The sequence below is a fragment of the Neofelis nebulosa genome, chromosome 18 (assembly GCF_028018385.1).
Source record: "Neofelis nebulosa isolate mNeoNeb1 chromosome 18, mNeoNeb1.pri, whole genome shotgun sequence".
Taxonomy (NCBI): domain Eukaryota; kingdom Metazoa; phylum Chordata; class Mammalia; order Carnivora; family Felidae; genus Neofelis; species Neofelis nebulosa.
This window is the reverse complement of record NC_080799.1, coordinates 14975260-14993701: the sequence shown is the minus strand read 5'-3', so window position 1 is coordinate 14993701 and position 18442 is coordinate 14975260. Positions and strand designations below refer to the sequence as shown.

General features: G+C 37.4%; 1 protein-coding gene and 1 non-coding gene across 4 annotated transcripts in view; one reads left to right on the top strand and one right to left on the bottom strand.

The window, feature by feature from the left end:
• The window catches only part of CALN1 (calneuron 1), a 528610-nt gene that overhangs the window by 62002 nt on the left and 448166 nt on the right, over window positions 1–18442 (top strand). The gene's annotated exons all lie outside the window — the stretch shown is intronic.
• On the bottom strand, window positions 3961–4063 carry LOC131501748 (U6 spliceosomal RNA). Its single transcript, XR_009256877.1, has one exon. It is a non-coding gene; the product is annotated as a U6 spliceosomal RNA (small nuclear RNA).

The following is an 18442-nucleotide window of genomic DNA, read 5'->3' as shown; positions in this document are numbered from 1 at the left end:
TGGCAGCTTGTTCTTTTAAAGCCAGTGACAGAGAGAGAAGGGACTGGAAGGAGAGAGAGATAGAGAGAGGGAGAGAGAGACTTGACTACTTTGAGTCTCTGACCTATAGATCTTTTAAAGGGATCACTTAATTAGTTCAGGCCCAGACAGGATAATCTGCCTTTCGGTTAACCTACAAGTCAGATTATTCAATATTTTAGTTACTTTTGCAACTTTGAAATTTATCCCTTCACCTTTGTCATATTCTTAGTTACAGTTCTTCCTTTGCTACGGGGGAAAGGATTACACAAAAGCATGGATACTGGGAAGAGGAAAGTCATGGGAGCCATCTTAGAACTTTGTTTACCATACTTACCAATGAAGAAAATCTAATGACATTGTCAAAAGAAAATCCAGAGGGTTTTACTTGTGAATATTTTGTTGACTGAGAAACAAACTGCAAACAGGGAGACTTCAAAATCGAGAGGTAAGAAACTCAGCTCTCTGCGGTTGCAGCTCAGTTTATAAAACGTGATGAGGAAGCACATTGCTTTCTAGGTTACTAGAAACTCCTTTTCAGAGGAGTATCACTACATAAGCTTACTTCTTAGGAAGCTGGAAGGTCACCCTGACATGAGGAAAGCTTAAGTTTTGTTCAAGGTCAGAGTCAGCATTTGGGGAAAGTCAGGACAGTATAATGAGAAATAGTAAAAGTGTTGCCTTGTTCTTGATCTTAGGAGGAAAGCCTTGAGTCTTTCACCATTAAGTGTGTTAGATTTAGCTTTTTTGTAGATGCCCCTTACCAGGTTGAAGAAGTTCTCTTATATTCCTAGTTTGTTAAGAGTTTTTAAATATGGATGGAGGTTGAATTTTGTCACGTGTTTTTTTTCTGCATCTGAGACCATTTATTGTTTATTTTTCCTTTGGGCTTTTCACATGGTGGATTACACTGATTGTTTTTGAATATTATAGGCAGACTTGCCTTCCTGAAATAAATAGCACGTGGTTACGTTGCATTGTCCTTTCAGTTTTGCAGGATTTGATTTGCTGATTTTTTAAAAAGGAATTTTGCATTTATGTTGATGAGGGATATTGGTCTATAGTTTCCACAAAATTTTGGCTAATTTCCGGACATCCAAAAAAGTTAATTCTGACTTTTTTTTTGCCAGTTAAAAAAATTACTTTTATGGAGTAACAGAATTTTAGAGTTCCCCACTCCGTCAGTTTCACTGATATAACTTGCTATTTTCTCACTTCAAGTAAAATGTAGAGACCTTACCGCCAACATAAGTCCTTTTATTTTCTACTTTTATATTATAGTTGTCTTGTACGTTATTTCCTCAAAGTTGTAGGCTCTTACTGGCTCTCATTGCCCCTCCTGCTTTGGCTTCCATGGATTGTTTGGGGGCTGAGATACAAGATGATAGAGAGAAAAGAGAAAAAGAAAGAACGATTGTGAATTTCATATTCTCTCTTTTAGGAAACCACTTACACATACAGTAAGTCATAATTTGAGGCATCTCCTGGAGTCTTCTCTGTTGTGCTAATTCTCACTTTCCGGTTTCAGGTTTCACTACATTCAGACCTGAAAATACCAGAAGAAAGTAATGATAAACTCATCACCAGTGGGTGGTCTTTTGAATTCTCATGTTCTTCCCCAATCTGCCTGTTAGTAGTTATTTTCAGAGTCCTCGGATAGCTGCTGCATACATTCCCTCCTGTTTTTAGGCTACACTCAGTGGGATATATATGGGTTTAATAGGCTTACTTCACCTTACCCTGAAGTGGAAGCATGGTCCATTGACTTTTTGGCAAAAGTGCAAAGGCAATTTAATGGAGAAAGCATAGTTTTCTCAATAACACTGGTGCAAATGCTGGATATCCATATGTAGTACGTACAAATATAGACCATATTTCAATATACATCCACTATACATACACATGCTTCAATCTGTCCATATCACCATATTCAAAACTTAATTCATAATGCATCTTAGACCCAAATGTAAAGCGTAAAATCACAAAACTTCTCGGAGAAAACTTTTGTGACCTTGGGTTAGGCAAATATGATCCCAAAAGTATGATTCCTAAAAGAACAAATCAAGAAACCAGACTTCATCAAAATTAAGAACTTTCTAAAAGATACTATTAAGAGAAGGAAAAGACAAGCCATGGGGCAGGGGGAGGGGGGTGGGAGACAAGCCACAGGCTGAGTGGAAATATTTGCAAATCATATATCTCATAAAGGACTTGTATTCAAAATATATAAAGAGCCCTCTAAATTCAATTTAAAAAAACCCTCAATATAAAAGTGGGTAAATTATATGAACAGATAATTTGCCAAAGAAGATATAAAGCTGGCAAATAAACACCTGAGAAAATATTCAACGTCATTAATCATTAGGGAGATGCAAATCAAAACTATAAAGAGATGCCATCATAGGGGTGCTTGGGTGACTCAGTCAGGTGGGTGTCTGACTCTTGATTTCAGCTCAGGTCATGATCATGAGGTTGAGTCCCACACTGAGCCCCACGCTGAGCATGGAGCCTGCTTGTGATTCTCTCTCTTCCTCTCCCTCTGCTCCTCCCCTGCTCATGTGCACGTGCTTTCTCTCTCTAAAATAAAAAGAAAACAAATACAGTGAGATGCCATCACACACTTATGAAAATGTCTACAACTAAAATGACTAACTATACCCAGTGATGGCAAGAAAGGAGAGCCATTGGAAGGCTCATACACTGCTGGTTGGAATGCAAAATGGTACCATCACTTTGAATAATAATTTGGAAGTTTTTTAAACAGTTAAACATACATGGTAATACATTAATTTAATCCATTCTAAATACATCTGTCGTATGACCTTCCATTCCACCTCTAGGCATGTAACCAAAATAAACGAAAGCATATGTTCACATAAAGACTCAAACACGACCCAAAATTGCTCATTGCTCATTTTATTCATAATAATCAAAACCTGGAAGGAACCTAGATACCCATCAACTGGTGAGTAAATAAATTATGGTGTATTCATCCAATGAACTATGATTCAACAAAATTTTGTTACATACAAAATTAGGGGTGCATTTCAAAATATTATGCTGGAATAATGAAACCAGACTACAAAAATGCATATACTACAATTTTGTTTCTTTTTCTCTTTTTTTTAAAAAAAATGTTTATTTATTTATTTTGAGAGAGAGAGAGAGGGAGGGAGAATCTCAAGCAGTCTCCTCACTGTCAGCATGGAGCCTGACGTGGGGCTCAGTCTCATGGACCATGAGATCATGACGTGAACTGAGGTCAAGAGTTGGCCACTTAACCAACTGAGACAACCCGGTGCCCTCTACAATTCTATTTCTATAAAACTCTAGAAAAGGGAACTATCATGTTTCTTACAGGTGAGGGGAGAGGATAAAGGAAGTGAAAGGAAGAGATATGAGGAAACTTTTGGAGGCAATGGCTTCATGGGTGTGTATATGTATTAAAAACTTACTAAAAAAATAAAAATAAAAACTTACTAAATTGAATACTTTATATGCAGTTTATTATATGTTAATTACACTTCAATAAGCTTACTTTTAAAATGGGCATTTATTTATTTATTTATTTATTTATTTATTTTAAGCAGGCTCCACAGCAATGCGGGGCTTGATCTCACAAAGTGTGAGATCATGACCCAAGCCAAAATCAAGAGTCAGGTCCTTTACCGACTGAGCTCCTCAGGCACCCCCCAAATGGGTTTTTAAATCATTCTCTGTGATGGTGAAATCAGCAGAAATTCCCCCAGTTCTTTGGCTCATGGTTAAAGTGCTATTTCCCACATTGTCTATTGGTGTAAATTTGTTAAGTTCATTAACGGCATTTGGGAGGAAGCATATTGATCGCTCTCAGTCAGCCTCCATAGTATCTGATTGTTTTCTGGCTCTTTATCACTTCATTCATCCCATGTTCTCATTTTCTTTATTGTTCTTTTTTTTTCTTTTTTTATGGAATACTTCACAAATTTATGTGTCATCGTGGCCCAGGGGCCATGCTAATCTTCTCTGTATTGTTCCAATTTTAGTACATTTGCTGCTGAAGTGAGCGCTGTTCTAAATTTTTGAGTTGAATGTTCAGTAAATTTATTTCTATTCCTTCAATTGAATTGTATTTTCCTGTATATAATTGTATCTACTGATATAGACAAATATCCTGAAGGAAGCCAAAGTCATGCTAAATCCCCTCTCCAGATTAAAACACTGCTGACATTTTTGTCAGGCTACTTCCTGACATCTTCCTGTCTGTGCAAACCATTTTGTGTGTGTGTTTGTATGTGCGTGTGTACGCAGAAAAGTATACAGCTCCTAGGTGTACAGACGACCACAAAGTGTGCATACCCAGGTCACCAGCGCTCAGTTAACAGAATATTGCCAGCCTCGCAGAAGCCATCTTTGTACCCACTGCCCGTCACAACACGCTCCGCACCAACCCAAGGATAACTACTGTCTTGACTTCTAATGACATAGGTTACTTTCGCCAGATTTTAAATTTTATTCAAATGTCATCATGAAGCGTGTATTCTGCTTTGTCTTCTTTCAATCAGCATTATATTTGTGAGGCTCATCTATATGGTTTTAGGGGGTTCATTCACTATTGCTGAGCTATCTCTCCATTACGTGACTGTGTCATAATTTATTTATCCACTTTATTGTTGATAGGCGTTTGGGTGGTTTCCAGTTTGGGGCTATTATGAATAGTGCGGCTATAAATATTATAGTGCACGTCTCTTGCGAGCACATGAATGCTGTCTTATTGGTTATATACTAAGAGAGAAATTGCTGGGTCATAGACATGCAATTTAGATGTATCTAACTTCGAATACTGTTTTCTAACTTGATTTATGCACTGAACAATACGTCATAGGTATGTTTCCAGGTCAGTTAGTGGTATTAACTATGTGACCCTACCGTACTTTAATCATTTAGTTGTTTATTGATGGGCATTTGCTTCACCTCTGATTTTTCATTAATAGGAACAAAATACTCCATATACCTATAAACATCTTTGTTCAATTGGCCGACTGATTTTGGTTTTAGGATAAATGCTTAAAACTGGAATTGTTGCCCATGTGCATATACACTTTGATACACATTGTCCAATTACCTTTTTGAAACGTACAACTTGCAATCTCACCGGCATTTACTAAGAGGGAATCTTTTTCTATATCCTCACTCACATTGGATTTTATGTATGTTTTTAACTCTTGTCAGTCAGATAGAAGAATACCCTGACATCTTTGCATTAAGTTATATTTCTTTATTAGTGATTTTAAACATACTTTTATGAATATATTTCTCATTTTATGCACTTTGCCATTATTTTTATCTTTTTATCATTGATTTAGAGGAGTTTTTTATATGCTGACAAAATAATCCTTTGACTATCTATGTTGTAAATAGTTATTCCAGGTTTTTGTTTACATGTTAATTGGGTTATATGTGTTGTGGTTGTTGTTTTTGTAGACATTTTTGATGTTGCTGTTACTGTTTTTACCTTTTCCTTTAATGGAATCAACTTTATAAATCTTTGTCTTCATGGTGTCTGGCTTTTGTTTTGTGCTTTAAAAGGATTCTCTCACCTGAAGATTATAATATCAGTCTCTATTTTTCTTATAGTATTATGGCTTTATTTGTTACACTTACATCTTTGATACACTTGAAATCTCTTTCACTATATGGAATGAAGAGTTTGGTTTGACTCTTTTCCAAATAACACTTTGATTGATTATTTCCATTTTAATTTGAAATGCCACTTTACACAGTATCCAAATCCCTAAGTCTCTGCGTGTCTATTCTGTACTAAGAATTCAATTCCGTTGCTTTGTTTATCCATTTATCCAACAAATACTTATGTGCCAGGCACTTTCTCATCAACTGAGCTATATCAGTATAAAAAGGAGACAAAACTCCTCTCCTCATGGAACTTACCTTTCAGAGGAAGATATAAAGGCAGATAATAAACCAGAAGTATTCATTTTAATTCATCTCCTGAATTGGAATGAGGAAGTTTTAATCACTATAGATCTACAGGATATTTCAGGTAGAGTTAGTTCTTCCACATTAATTATTTGGCCTCTTGGTAAATACTGAATCTTACAGACGAACTTTAGAATCAGTCGATCCGATTCCAGTATACATCCCATTGGGATTTTGATTCTGCTTGCCTGGAATTTTGAAATGAATTTAGGGAGATCTGACATCTTTACAATAGTTTTACTTATCTAATAATAAGGTATACTTCTCTAGGGGTGCATGGGGGGCTCAGTCAGTTGAGCGTATGACTCTTGATTTTGGCTCAGGTCATGATCCCAGGGTCGTGGGATCGAGCCCCATGTTGGGCTCTGCACTGAGTGTGGAGCCTGCTTAAGATTCTCTCTCTCTCTCTCTCTCTCTCTCTCTCTCTCTCTCCGCCCCACTTCCCCACTCTCTCTCTTAAAATAATAAAATAAAATAAAATAAAATATACTTCTCTAGTCAAGAATTCATTTTATTCATGTGTCCTTCTATGTCTCTCAGTAGAATTTAAAATTTTTCTCCACATAGATTAATTTTTGGTTGCTATTGTGAATAGAATTTTATTTCGCTTTTACCATATTTTATGCCTTATTATTATTGTATGTAAGAAAGCTATTGATTCTGGTATGTGTTTTTATAACTTCCCACCTAAGTGAACTCCCATACTGTTCCTGAGAGTTTTTCATGATTTGATCTTAGGTTATTTGTTGTATAATAGTACATTACAAATATTTTCACTGTGGATTATACTCTGTCATTACTAAGTGACTCTCCTTGTCCTGTTTAACCATTTTCATCTTGAATTCAGTTTTGTTTGGTATTTAAATTGTGAGCTTTCTTTTCTTTTTTTAAAATTCTATTTATTTTTTATATCTATAAATGTTTGTTTATTTTGAGAGAGAGAGAAAGACAGAGTGTGAGTGGGGGAGGGGTAAAGGGAGAGGGAGACACAGAATCCGAAGCAGGTTCCAGGCTCTGAGCTGTCAGCACAGAGCCCGACGTGGGGCTCGAACTCATGAACTGTTAGATCATAACTCGCGCCAGAGTCGGATGCTTAACTGACTGAGCCACCCAGGTGCCCCTCTTTTTTTTTTAATTGAAGGATAATTGACATAGAACATTATGTTGGTTTCAGGTGTCCAACATAGTCATTTGACATTTGTCTACATAGTGAAATGATCGCCATAAGTCTGGTTACCATCTGTCACCATCCAAAGTTACAAGGATTTACTCTCTTAACAACATTCAACTATGCAATACAATATTATCGACCATAGTCACCATGCTGTGCATGACACCCATGGCTTATTAATTTTACAACTGGGAGTTTGTATCTCTTGATCCCCATTTCACCTATCCCTAAATCCTGCTCCACTCTGGCCACCACCAATCTGTTCTCTGTATCTGAGTTTTGTTTTGCTGTTCACTTGTTTTGTTTTAGGTTCTAAATATAAGTGAAGTCATACATCATATATCTTTCTCTGTCTGACTTATTTCGCTTAGCAGAATACCCTCAAGGGCCATCCATGTTGTTGCAAATGGTAACATTTCATCCTTTTGTATGGCTGAGTAGTATTCCGTTGCGTAATATACCACATCTTCTTTATCCATTCATCTATCAGCGGACACTTAGGTGGCTTCCATATCTTAGCTATTGTAAATTATTTTGCAATGAACATAGGGGTGCATATATCTTTCAAATTAGTGTATTCATTTTCTTCAGGTAAATACCAGAAGTGGAATTGCTGGGCCATAGGGTAGTTCTATTTTTAATTTTTTGAGGAACCTCCACCCTGTTTTCCATAGTGGCTGCCCTAGTTTGCATTCCCACCAACAGTGCAAGAGGGTTCCCCTTTCTCCACATTCTTGCCAACGCGTGTTATTTTTGTCTTTTTGGTAATAGCTATTCTGACAGGTGTGAGGTGAGATCTCCTTGTGGTTTTTCTTTCATTTCCCTGATGATTAGTGACGTTGAGCATCGTTTCATGTGTCTGTCAGTCATCCATATGTCTTTTTTAGGAAAATGTCTATTTTTCAGACAAATTGTTTGGGATTTGTTGCTGTTGTTACTACGTTGTGTGAGTTATTTATATATTTTAGATACTAACCCCTTATCAGATATGTGATTTGAAAATATCTTCTCCTGGGGTCCCTGGGTGGCTCACTTGGCTAAGAGTCTGACTCTTGATTTTGACTCAGGTCATGATCTCACAGTTTGTGGCTTTGAGCCCTGCATCAGGCTCTGTGATGACAGCATGAAGCCTGCTTGGGATTCTCTCTCCCTCTCTCCCTGGCGCTCCCCCATGCTTTCTCTTTCTCTCTCTGTCTCAAAACAGATAAGTAAACATTAAAAATAAAAATAATAAAAAACAATATCTTCTGTTCAATAAGTTGCTTTTTCATTTTGTTGGTGGTTTCCTTCACTATTCAGATACTTTTTAGTTAGATGTAGTGCCATTTGTTTATTTTTGCCTTTGTTACCCTTGCCTTTGGAGTCAGATCAAAAAATCATTTCCAATAACCAGTGTCAAAGAGTTTACCGTGCGTGTTTTCTTCTAAGAATGTTATGGCTTCAGGTCTTACATTCAAGTCTTTAATCCGTTTTGAGATAATATTTTGTTTGGTGTAAGATAATGGTCCATATACTTTCTTTTGCATATAGCTAACTAGTTTTCCCAATACCATTTGTTGAAGAGACTGTCCTTTTCCCATTGCGTATTCTGGCCTCCTCGGTCATAAATTAATTGACCGTATATGTGTGGGTTTATTTCTGGGCTCTCTATTCTGTTCCTCTGATATGTGTCTGTTTTTATGATGATACAAATACTACTGTTTTGATTACTAAAGCTTTGTAATACAGTTTGAAATCAGAGAGCATGATGCCCCCATATTTGTTCTTTTTTCTCAAGATCAATTTGGCTATTTAGCATTTTGTGTGGCTCTATACAAATTTTAGAATTGTTCTATTTCTGTGGAAAATGCCTTTGGAATGTTGATAATAATTGGATTGAATATATAGATTGCTTTGGGTAGTATAGACATTTTTAACAATATTAAATTATTTTAATCCATGAGCATAACATATTTTTCCAGTTATTTGTGTCTTTCATCAATGCCTTATAGTTTCCGGTGTGCAGGTGTTTAACCCCCTTAGTCAAATTTATTCCAGTATATTATTCTTTTTGATGCAGTTGTAAGTGGGATTGTTTTCTTAATTACTCTTTTGGATTATTTGTTGTTAGTGTATAGAAATGTAACAAATTCTATATATTGATTTTGTACCCTGTAACTTTACTGAATCTATTAGTTCTAATAGAACTATATATAAAACTATATATAAAATCAAGTTTTCTGCTAATAATAACCATTTTACTTCTTCCTTTCTGATTTGGATCACTTTTATTTCTTTTTCCCGCCTAATTGCTCTGGTTAGGATTTCCAATCCCATGTTGAATAAAAATAGTGAAAGTGGGCATCCTTGTCTAGTTTCAGATCTTAAAGGAAGAGTTTTCAGCTTTTCCCTGTAGAGTATGTCAACCGTGGGCTTGTCATATATGGTTTTTAATATGTTGAGTTACATTTCATCTCTACCCACATTGTTGAGACTTTTATCATGAATAGATGTTGAATTTTGTCAAATGTTTTTCTACATCTATTTAGATGATCATATGGTTTTTATATTTCATTTTGTTAATGCGGTGTGTCATATTTATTGATCTTTGCATCACTGGAATAAATCTCACTTGATCATGGTGAAGGATCCCTTTAATGTATTGTTGAATTCAGTTTGCTAATATTTTGTTGAGGAGTTTTGCATCTATGCCCATCAGGAGTATTGGCCTGTAGTGTGTGTGTGTGTGTGTGTGTGTGTGTGTGTGTGTGTGTTGTCCTTGTCTGGTTTTGGTATCAGGGTGATGCTGCCCTTGTAAAATGTGTTTGGAAGAGTTCCCTCCTCTTTAATTTTTTGGAAGAATTTGAGTGGGCTAGGTATTAAATCTTGAATTATTTGGTAGAAGTCACCCAGTGAAGCCATCTGATCCTAGACTTCTGCTTGTTGGAAGTTTTTTGATTACTGATTCAATGTTTTTACTGGTGATCAGTCTGCTCAGACTTTTTACTTCTTCATGATTCATTCCTGGAAGGTGATGTGTTTCTAGAAATGTATTCATTTCTTCTAGGTTGTTCAATTTTTTGGCATATACTTTTTCATAGGAGTCTCTTTTAATCCTTCATATTTCTGTGGTGTCACTTGTTATTTCTTTCATTTGTGATTTTATTTGAGTCCTCTGTCTTCTTTTCTTAGTGAATCTAGCGAGAGGTTTGTCAATTTTGTTCATCTTTTCCAAAGAACTAGCTCGTAGTTTCATTGATCTTTTATATTGTCATTTAAATCTTTCTTTTATTTATTTCTCTTCTGATTATTTTTTCCCTTTACTAACTTGGGGCTTTGTTTATTCTTCTTCTCCTAGCTCCTTAAGGTATAAAGTTAAATTGTTTATTTGACATTTTTCTTGTTTCTTAAGACAGGCCTGTACCTCTATAAACTTTCCTCTTAGAGCTGCTTTTACTGTACCCAGTAGATTTAGGTATATTGTATTTCCATTTTCATTTTTCTCAAGATACTTTTATTTCTCCTTTTATTTCTTCATTTCTCCATTAGTTGTTCAGTAACATATTGTCTAATCTCTGTACATATGTGTGATTTTTCCAATCTTCTTGTGATTGATTTCTAGTGTCACACCATTGGAGTCAGAAAAGATGCTGGATATGATTTTTATCTTCTTCTTAAATTTACTGAGACTTGTTTTGTGGCCTAACATATGATCTATCCTAAAGAATGTTTCATGTACACTTGAGAAGAATATATACTCTGCTGCTTTTGGATAAAATGCTCTGTATATACCTATTAAGTCCGTCTGGTCTCATGTGTTATTTCAGGCTGATGTTTCCTTATTGAATTTTTGTCTGGATGATCTATTCATTGGTGTGAGTGGGGTATTAAAGTTCCCCACTATTACTGTATTACTGTCAATTCTTCCCTTTAGGCCTATTCATATTTGCTTTATATAGTTAGGTGCTTCTATACTGAATCTAGAAATATTTACAAACGTTGTATCTTCTTGTTGAATTGATTTCTTTACCATTATGTAATGCCCATCTCTGTCTTTTACTAAAGTCTCTGTTTTAAAGTCCAGTTCAGAGGTGCCTGAGTGGCTCAGTCGGTTAAGTGTCCGACTTCCATTTGGTCACGATCTTGCCGTCCGTGAGGTTGAGCCCCGCGTCAGGTTCTGCGCTGACAGCTCAGAGCCTAGAGCCTGCTTCAGATTTTGTGTCTCCCTCTCTCTCTGCCTCTCTCCCACTTGTGCTCTTTCTCTCTCTCTCTCTCAAAAATAAACATTAAATTTAAAAAAAAGTCCATTTGGTTTTCATATAAGTATAGCTACCTCAGTTTTCTTTTGGTTTCCATTTCCATGAAACATCTTTTTCCATCCCTTCACTGTTAGTTGCGTGTGTCCTTACATCTGAAGTGATTCTCTTATAGGTAACATATAGATGGGTCTTGTTTCTTTTATCCATACATCTACTCGATGTTTTTTGACTAGAGAATTTAGTCCATTTACATTTAAAGTAATTATTGATAGATATGTATTTACTTCCATTTGGTCATTGCTTTCTGGTTGTTTTGTAGTTCTTCTCTGTTCTTATCTGTTTTTCTTTCCTCACTTGTGGTTTGATGACTTCCGATAGCATTGTGTTTAGATTCCTTTCTTATTATGTTTAGTATATTTACTATAGGTTTTAGCTTTCTCATATATAACAATGTGTAGGTATGTCTATTTTAGGTTGAAAGCAAGTTGGAATACATTCTAAAACTCCACATTTTTACTCCCCTCCCACAATGTTTTATGTTTAAAATTTTTTTTAATATTTATTTATTTTTGAGATATATAGAGAGAGACAGAGCATGAGCAGGGGAGGGGCAGAGAGAGGGGGAGACACAGAGTCTGAAGCAGAATCCAGGCTCTGAGCTGTCAGAACAGAGCCCGATGCAGGGACCGAACTTGTGAACCACAAGATCATGACCTGAGCTGAAGTTGGACACTTACCAACTGAGCCACCCAGACGCCCCATGTCTTATGTTTTTGATGTCACATTTTACAACATTTTATTTTATGTATCCCTTAACTAATTATTGTGGCTGTAGTTATTTTCACTACTTTTGTCTTTTAATCTTTATACTAGCTTTATAAATGATTAATTCACTATCTTTACTATATATTTACCTTTACCAGTAAGATTTTTAGTTTTATGTGTTTACTTGTTCCTAATTAGTGCCCCTTCTTTTCAGCTGAAAGACTGAACATGTTTTGGAAGGCTAATTTAATGGTGATGAACTCCTTTAGCTTTGGCTTGTCTGGAAGTTTCTTTATATCTCCTTCAATTATGAATAATAACCTTGCCAGGCAGAGTATTCTTGGTTGGAATTTTTTTCCTTTCAACATTTTGAATATATCATGCCACTCACTTCTTGCCTGTAAAGTTTCTGCTGAGAAATCTGGTAATGGCCTTATGAGGGTTCCATTGTCTGTAACAAGTTATTTTTTCTTCTGCTGCTTTTAAGATTCTCTCTTTCTCCTTACCTTTTATGTTTTAATTATAATGTGTCTTGATATGGTCTCTTTGGGTTTGTCTTATCTGAAACTTCTCTGGGATTCCTGGATCTGGATATCTGTTTCCCTCCCCGGGTTAGGGAAGTTTTCAGCCATTATCTCTTCAAATAAGTTTTCCGCCCCTTTCTCTCTTCTACTTCTAGGACCCCTTTAATGCAAATGTTATTCTGCTTGATGCTGTCCTATAGTTTCTTTAAGCTATCTCCTCTTTAAATAAATTATTTTGTTTATTGTCAAATTGGCTAACGTACAGTGTGTACAGTGTGCTCTTGATCTTGGGCATAGATTCCTGTGGTTCATCGCTTACATACAGCACCCAGTGCTCATCCCAACAAGTGCCCTCCTCAATGCCCATCACCTGCTTCCCTCTCTCCATCCCCTCCCATTAATCCTCAGTTTATTCTCTGTATTTAAGATTCTCTTACGGTTTACATCCTTCCTTCTCTGTTTGTAACTATTTTTTCCCCCTTCTCTTCCCTCGTGGTCTTTTGTTAAGTTTCTCAAGTTCCACATATGAGTGAAAACATATGGCATCTGTCTTTCTCTGACTGACTTATTTCACTTAGCGCAATACCTTCCGGTTCATCCACATTGCTGCAAATGGCATGATTTCATTCTTTCTCATTAGCCATTCATCAGTTGATGGATATATAAACCCCTCACTGTAATGTAAATAATTATAACCTTTGGAAAATAATTGGGCACTTTCTTGAAAAGCTGAACAGCCAGCCATACACTTTACTGATAAGTAGTTGCATTTCAAGGCATGTGCCATAGACATTGTTTTGCAAAAGTTTAATAAACAAAGTGTTAATGGTAAAAAATAAAAAATAAAAAAAATTACTTTGTTGTTACTCCTTTTGTTTTTTTTTTTTAGATTGGTTGTTGTGTTTATTATTTTTAAAAATTTTTAAATTAAATTTAATTTAAAATTTAAATTTAAAAACAAATTTATTTATTTATTTATTTATTTATTTATTATTTTTTTTCAATATATGAAATTTATTGTCAAATTGGTTTCCATACAACACCCAGTGCTCATCCCAAAAGGTGCCCTCCTCAATACCCATCACCCACCCTCCCCTCCCTCCCACCCCCCGTCAACCCTCAGTTTGTTCTCAGTTTTTAACAGTCTCCTATGCTTTGGCTCTCTATTGTTACTCCTTTTGGGTGAGTTTCATTAACCTGTCTTCCAGATCACTGATTTTTTCTTCTGTTTCATCTAATATGTTATTGAACCCCTCTAACATATTTTTCAGTTCAGTTATTGCATTCTTCAGCTCTGTGACTTCTGTTTGGTACTTTCTTATAATTTCTTTCTTTGTTGAAGTCTTCACTCTGTTAATCCACTCTTCTTCCAAGTTTGATGAGCACCTTTATGACCATGACTTTGACCTCTTTATCTTTATCTATTTCACTAAGTTTTTCATATAGGGGTTTATGTCATTCTTTCATCTGAAATATATTCCTGTTTCCTCATTTTGTTTTACTCTCTGTGTATGTATGTATGTGTTGCTTGTTTGTAGGAGATGAAACTTATCATTTAACCTTGCCCTAGCTCTTGGTTGTCTCTCAGACCTTTGTGATGTTCTAAACAGCCTAACTCATCCTTGATAGGACCCAGTTGTTGAGGATATGCCAAGACCTGTGAGTGATCCGGAGGGAAGAGTCTCACTCAGCACCTAGTTTCAGACTAGTTGAAAGTTAGACCCTCAGACAACAGCTTTTAAGGTATGCATAAGGTGTGCATGCAGTCCTATGGGGTCACAATTGTAAACCTTGTTGTCCTCCAGACCACCTGATCCTTTTGGTGTCCTTTTGGTGACTATTGCAAAAATCAAGGCTCCAGATAAGTGTAAGAGTTCCTTTCTGGGACCTACTGGCAAGCTGTAGTGAGACCAAAGGGAGAGTACAAAGATGGAATCCCTAGCCCATGTTTCCTGAGAGCGTTCCTGTAGCCTTTAGATACATGCTAGGCCTGAAGCCTGCCCCTCAAGCTGAAGCTCCAGGAAAAGTAAATAGGCCTTTTTCACAGAAAGACTTGTGGTGGGTTTCAGTCTGCTGTCTAGGCAGTGTTCTGGGGGTGGTAGCCTGCCAGGAGCTTTTTCTCCAATTGTTTCAGACTCATGGGGCCCTGAACACAATCCACTGGTGCTATGTACTCAGTACACATCCCCTGTCTGGGCTGTGTACACAGCTTTGGTAGGGCCAAGGGAGTGGTGCAGGGGCAGGGCACTGCCCTCCTGGCTTTGGTAGGGCTGTGGGAGCAGTGTGGAGGCAGGATGCACCCTCACCATCAGGAAAAACACAAAGATGGTGGCTGCCAGTGCCCCAGTCCCTAGAGAGAGTTCTAACAGGATCTTGCCCCTTTAGCAGACGCTGTCAGATTAGCAAACAAATCTCCTTCTCATATGGTCTAGGTGCCTGTCAAGGTGCTGCTTTCGTGCTGGGTCCCAGGGTAAGTGGATCTGCATGCAAACCCTTTAAGAGTGGAATCTCCATTTCCTACAGCCCTGTGGTTCTTCTGGACATAAGCCCCACTCGATTTTCAAAGCCAGACATTTTGGGGACTCATCTCTTCCATGGAGGTCTCAGGGATTGGGTACCTGATGTGGGACACAAACTCCTCACCCCTCAGGGAGAAGCTCCACATTTGTGAGATCCCTCCTGACTGTGGGCTGCCACACCAAATGTGGGGACTGTAGGGAGGCCAGATCTTCTCCCGCCCATCTCAATGTGGTCCTTCTAGCCTCTGTTTCAGAGAAGCTGTTCAGCTAGCTTTCATGTCCTTTTCAGAGGAAAATTTTGCATATGTAGCTGTAGTTTTGTTGTGTCCACGGGGGGAGGCGAGTTCAGGATCTTCCCATGCTTACCATGGAAGCTGAACTGCCTCCCCTGGGCTTCATTCTATTATTTGAATTGGCCTACATTTCCCATATTTTTACTTAAAACTTTTTTGCTACTATTTCAAAAGAAATAACCCTTGTCACATGAGTGCCAATTATCCTGTTCCAATCCTACCTGGTTCTGCAGTTCAGCTCTGGCACTGACCACGTGCAGTTAGTGCCAACTCGGCAAGTTAAAGGCTTAATCCTCCGCAAGAGTGCCCCTGCTTTGGACACCAGCCTCAGGCTTATGGGGTTTTCAGGTCACACACACTTCTGACCAACTAACTATAAATTTGGTACCCAATATTCTCTTAGATTCAATAATTAACTAGAATGATTCAGAGAAGTCAGGAAAGTGCTCTACTTGTGATTCTAAATGGTACAAATCAGGAACAGCCAGATGACGAGCCAGGCAGGGTGAAGTCTGGGAGGGTTCTGATGGCAGAGCTTCTGTGCCACCTCCCTGAGAAATCAGGGCACGTCGCCGTCCTAGGGCACATCAGTGTGTCTACCAACGAGGAGCTCCACCAGGTCTCACTGCCCAGAGTTTTTACTGGCCTTTCTTGCCATAGGTACAGTTGATTAAACCACTGGTGACATGACTGAACCCAATCTCCAGCTTTCTTCTCTCCTTGGAGGTCAAAGTTTCAACCCTCTAATCACAAAGTTGGTCTTTCTGGTGACCAACCCCATCCTGAAGCTCTCTCAGGGCCTACTATCATTCTCCTCATTAGCATAGCCTTGGGTGTGTCCCAGGGGCTCATGAATAGCGGACGTGTCTATCACTTGGGAGATCCCAAGAGTTTTAGAAGATCTGTGCTGAAAACCAGGGGCAAAGACCAGACGAATTCCTTATTATACAACACATACCTGAAAATTTAACAGTGCAAAAAAGGTTTATATAGAAAACAAAAGTTACTCAAAATCCCCCAACCCAGAAATAGTCACTGCTGATATTGAGTGAATGTTCTTCTAGAGTTTCTGTGTACCTATCAGCATGTAAATAAAATTGCTTTTATGCAAATGGAACGACATTTAACATGCTGTGTTACAATTTGCTATTTTCAGTTATTTTGGGCCTATCCCCATATCATTACATCTAAACCAACCTTGACCTCATTATTTTAAATTGTTGTACTCAACACCCCATTGCTTACTTTCTAAAACAAACACACACCCAACCAAAAAACCCTTTGGTGGGAATTAGCGTCATTCCTAGGTTCTTTTCCTTCTTTTGGAAACTACCACAATGTTTCCATGAAAATCTTTGTGTGCTTGTTCAAATACATATGTAAGATAAGTTCTTATAAAAGAAACCTCTGGGTGAAAAGGCACACATGCTTTAATTTTTACCATGTATTACAAAGAGCCCTTTAAAAACATTTAACTCGTGTACATTCCCACCAATGAATGCCTGCTAACAATTCTTTCACTTTCAACTTTTTGTGTCTATTAAACATAAACCTAGCCTGGCACTTCTTTTAAAAGGTGAGTTTTACATGCATTTATCTTTAGGAAAATAATGTGTCGTGCAACTTAAAACTCTTTTTTCTCTTTGGTGATTTAGAATGTATATTCTGTGGGTATTTAGTTCCACTAATTTACTTTACCTTCTTAAAAATATTTTTCAGTTAAGGCACTTGAACAGTTTCCATTTGAATCTTTCCTCTGGAAGATAAGGAAACATTACTTTCTCTAGGCTTTTCCATTTCTTTCTCCTCATCCTCCTTGTTCTCCTCTCCTCCTTGTCTCTCCATTCTTCCTGAGTCTGATATGCAGTAACCTGGTCAGCTTTTGGTAAACTACCCTTCGTGTAAGTGTGATGTCATTCGTTCCAGTGTCTGACATCATCGTAAACTTTTAAAAAACATCTACGTGTCCAATTTAACCTCTGGATGTGGGTGAAATCATTTTAATTCAACATCCATTCTACATATTAGTGGATTTTATGGGAAGTGATATTCAAAAGACTTAGCATCCAGCCCTAGTTACCAGGGTTCTAGAAGCTTCCTGCTGAGCCTTGGTTGTTCAATCCAGGAAATCGAGGGATTCTGGGGGGTGGTGTGAGGGGCAGTGCGGGTATTTGGAAAGATGTAATTCTGATTTATACATGAATAACCTATGGAGACTTTTTAAAGTTACAAAAAGTGAGCTTCTTAAAAAAATACAAAAGATAAAAATAATGCATTCTTAATAACAAATGCCAACAAGGCAGAACTAAATTGGCTGAGGAAGGTGACAGTATTTACTCCTCTATCTAATGCCGTCTCATTCTCACCTCTCAGAGATGCCAGTTCGGCTTTTTATTAAACCCATTTTTTTCTATGCTTACAGAAACATGCGATGTTTTTACTCTTTCTCAATTTTTTATTTAAAAAATTTCAAACCTAGAAAAAAATGCAAAAATAGCACACAAAACCCACCTGTATACCCTCTTCCCCCACCCACCCTGCCCCTGAACCATCTGAAAATTAGGGGAGAATAAATTGAAGACATTATGACAGACTTTGTGCCTAAATATTTAGCACATATTTCCTAAGAACAATTACATTCTTCTACATGACCACAGTACAACGATCATACCCAGGAAACTTAACATTGATATACTAAAGTACATACAGACTGCCCCCCCTCCAAGATTTCCTTGAGTATGGCCATAATTGCCGTAATGTCCTCTATAGTTGTCTGTTTGTGTTAAACCCAAGCCTTGCATAAATGGGTAGATTGATTTCTTGCTTCTGTCAGTCCTTCCTTAATTGGTTTTAACATGGCGACGTCTAAATTTCCATTATTCCTTCTACGCTTATCAGGTGGCATTCCTCTTGGAAGACAATACATACAGTGTGGTAC